This window comes from Mobula hypostoma, chromosome 17 (assembly GCF_963921235.1).
Source record: "Mobula hypostoma chromosome 17, sMobHyp1.1, whole genome shotgun sequence".
Taxonomy (NCBI): domain Eukaryota; kingdom Metazoa; phylum Chordata; class Chondrichthyes; order Myliobatiformes; family Myliobatidae; genus Mobula; species Mobula hypostoma.
The window spans coordinates 70,227,292-70,231,105 of record NC_086113.1 but is presented as its reverse complement, the minus strand read 5'-3'; positions in this window follow the sequence as shown (position 1 = coordinate 70,231,105).

Here is a 3,814-nt window from a genome sequence, read left to right as displayed (position 1 = left end):
TCTCGTCTCCATCTGAGATTCTGCTGTATCTCACTCCTGTACGCCCTCTCGTCTCCATCTGAGATTCTGCTGTATCTCACTCCTGTACGCCCTCTCGTCTCCATCTGAGATTCTGCTGTATCTCACTCCTGTACGCCCTCTCGTCTCCATCAGAGATTCTGCTGTATCTCACTCCTGTACGCCCTCTCGTCTCCATCTGAGATTCTGCTGTATCTCACTCCTGTACGCCCTCTCGTCTCCATCTGAGATTCTGCTGTATCTCACTCCTGTACGCCCTCTTGTCTCCATCTGAGATTCTGCTGTATCTCACTCCTGTACGCCCTCTCGTCTCCATCTGAGATTCTGCTGTATCTCACTCGGGTACGCCCTCTCGTCTCCATCTGAGATTCTGCTGTATCTCACTCCTGTACGCCCTCTCGTCTCCATCTGAGATTCTGCTGTATCTCACTCCTGTACGCCCTCTCGTCTCCATCTGAGATTCTGCTGTATCTCACTCCTGTACGCCCTCTCGTCTCCATCTGAGATTCTGCTGTATCTCACTCCTGTACGCCCTCTTGTCTCCATCTGAGATTCTGCTGTATCTCACTCCTGTACGCCCTCTTGTCTCCATCTGAGATTCTGCTGTATCTCACTCCTGTACGCCCTCTCGTCTCCATCTGAGATTCTGCTATATCTCACTCCTGTACGCCCTCTTGTCTCCGTCTGAGATTCTGCTGTATCTCAGTCCTTAACGCCCTCTCGTCTCCATCTGAGATTCTGCTATATCTCACTCCTGTACGCCCTCTCGTCTCCATCTGAGATTCTGCTGTATCTCACTCCTGTACGCCCTCTTGTCTCCATCTGAGATTCTGCTGTATCTCACTCCTGTACGCCCTCTCGTCTCCATCCGAGATTCTGCTGTATCTCACTCCTGTACGCCCTCTCGTCTCCATCTGAGATTCTGCTGTATCTCACTCCTGTACGCCCTCTCGTCTCCATCTGAGATTCTGCTGTATCTCACTCCTGTACGCCCTCTCGTCTCCATCTGAGATTCTGCTGTATCTCACTCCTGTACGCCCTCTCGTCTCCATCTGAGATTCTGCTGTATCTCACTCGGGTACGCCCTCTCGTCTCCATCTGAGATTCTGCTGTATCTCACTCCTGTACGCCCTCTCGTCTCCATCTGAGATTCTGCTGTATCTCACTCCTGTACGCCCTCTCGTCTCCATCTGAGATTCTGCTGTATCTCACTCCTGTACGCCCTCTCGTCTCCATCTGAGATTCTGCTGTATCTCACTCCTGTACGCCCTCTCGTCTCCATATGAGATTCTGCTATATCTCACTCCCGTACGCCGTCTCGTCTCCATCCGAGATTCTGCTGTATCTCACTCCTGTACGCCCTCTTGTCTCCATCTGAGATTCTGCTGTATCTCACTCCTGTACGCCCTCTCGTCTCCATCTGAGATTCTGCTGTATCTCACTCGGGTACGCCCTCTCGTCTCCATCTGAGATTCTGCTATATCTCACTCCTGTACGCCCTCTTGTCTCCATCTGAGATTCTGCTGTATCTCACTCCTGTACGCCCTCTCGTCTCCATCTGAGATTCTGCTGTATCTCACTCCTGTACGCCCTCTCGTCTCCATCTGAGATTCTGCTGTATCTCACTCGGGTACGCCCTCTCGTCTCCATCTGAGATTCTGCTATATCTCACTCCTGTACGCCCTCTCGTCTCCATCTGAGATTCTGCTGTATCTCACTCCTGTACGCCCTCTCGTCTCCATCTGAGATTCTGCTGTATCTCACTCCTGTACGCCTCTCGTCTCCATCTGAGATTCTGCTGTATCTCACTCCTGTACGCCCTCTCGTCTCCATCTGAGATTCTGCTGTATCTCACTCCTGTACGCCCTCTCGTCTCCATCTGAGATTCTGCTGTATCTCACTCCTGTACGCCCTCTCGTCTCCATCTGAGATTCTGCTGTATCTCACTCCTGTAGCCCTCTCTCTCCATCTGAGATTCTGCTGTATCTCACTCCTGTACGCCCTCTCGTCTCCATCTGAGATTCTGCTGTATCTCACTCCGGTACGCCCTCTCGTCTCCATCTGAGATTCTGCTATATCTCACTCCTGTACGCCCTCTTGTCTCCATCTGAGATTCTGCTGTATCTCACTCCTGTAGGCCCTCTCGTCTCCGTCTGAGATTCTGCTGTATCTCACTCCTGTACGCCCTCTCGTCTCCATATGAGATTCTGCTATATCTCACTCCCGTACGCCGTCTCGTCTCCATCCGAGATTCTGCTGTATCTCACTCCTGTACGCCCTCTTGTCTCCATCTGAGATTCTGCTGTATCTCACTCTGTACGCCCTCTCGTCTCCATCTGAGATTCTGCTGTATCTCACTCCTGTACGCCCTCTCGTCTCCATCTGAGATTCTGCTGTATCTCACTCCTGTACGCCCTCTCGTCTCCATCTGAGATTCTGCTGTATCTCACTCCTGTACGCCCTCTCGTCTCCATCTGAGATTCTGCTGTATCTCACTCCTGTACGCCCTCTCGTCTCCATCTGAGATTCTGCTGTATCTCACTCCTGTACGCCCTCTGTCTCCATCTGAGATTCTGCTGTATCTCACTCCTGTACGCCCTCTTGTCTCCATCTGAGATTCTGCTGTATCTCACTCCTGTACGCCCTCTTGTCTCCATCTGAGATTCTGCTGTATCTCACTCCTGTACGCCCTCTCGTCTCCATCTGAGATTCTGCTGTATCTCACTCGTACGCCCTCTCGTCTCCATCTGAGATTCTGCTGTATCTCACTCCGTACGCCCTCTGTCTCCATCTGAGATTCTGCTGTATCTCACTCCTGTACGCCCTCTGTCTCCATCTGAGATTCTGCTGTATCTCACTCCTGTACGCCCTCTCGTCTCCATCTGAGATTCTGCTGTATCTCACTCCTGTACGCCCTCTCGTCTCCATCTGAGATTCTGCTGTATCTCACTCCTGTACGCCCTCTCGTCTCCATCTGAGATTCTGCTGTATCTCACTCCTGTACGCCCTCTCGTCTCCATATGAGATTCTGCTATATCTCACTCCCGTACGCCGTCTCGTCTCCATCTGAGATTCTGCTGTATCTCACTCCTGTACGCCCTCTTGTCTCCATCTGAGATTCTGCTGTATCTCACTCCTGTACGCCCTCTCGTCTCCATCTGAGATTCTGCTGTATCTCACTCCTGTACACCCTCTCGTCTCCATCTGAGATTCTGCTGTATCTCACTCCTGTACGCCCTCTCGTCTCCATCTGAGATTCTGCTGTATCTCACTCCTGTACGCCCTCTCGTCTCCATCTGAGATTCTGCTGTATCTCACTCCTGTACGCCCTCTCGTCTCCATCTGAGATTCTGCTGTATCTCACTCCTGTACGCCCTCTCGTCTCCATCTGAGATTCTGCTGTATCTCACTCCTGTACGCCCTCTCGTCTCCATCTGAGATTCTGCTGTATCTCACTCCTGTACGCCCTCTCGTCTCCATCTGAGATTCTGCTGTATCTCACTCCTGTACGCCCTCTCGTCTCCATCTGAGATTCTGCTGTATCTCACTCCTGTACGCCCTCTCGTCTCCATCTGAGATTCTGCTGTATCTCACTCCTGTACGCCCTCTCGTCTCCATCTGAGATTCTGCTGTATCTCACTCCTGTACGCCCTCTCGTCTCCATCTGAGATTCTGCTGTATCTCACTCCGGTACGCCCTCTCGTCTCCATCTGAGATTCTGCTATATCTCACTCCTGTACGCCCTCTTGTCTCCATCTGAGATTCTGCTGTATCTCACTCCTGTAGGCCCTCTCGT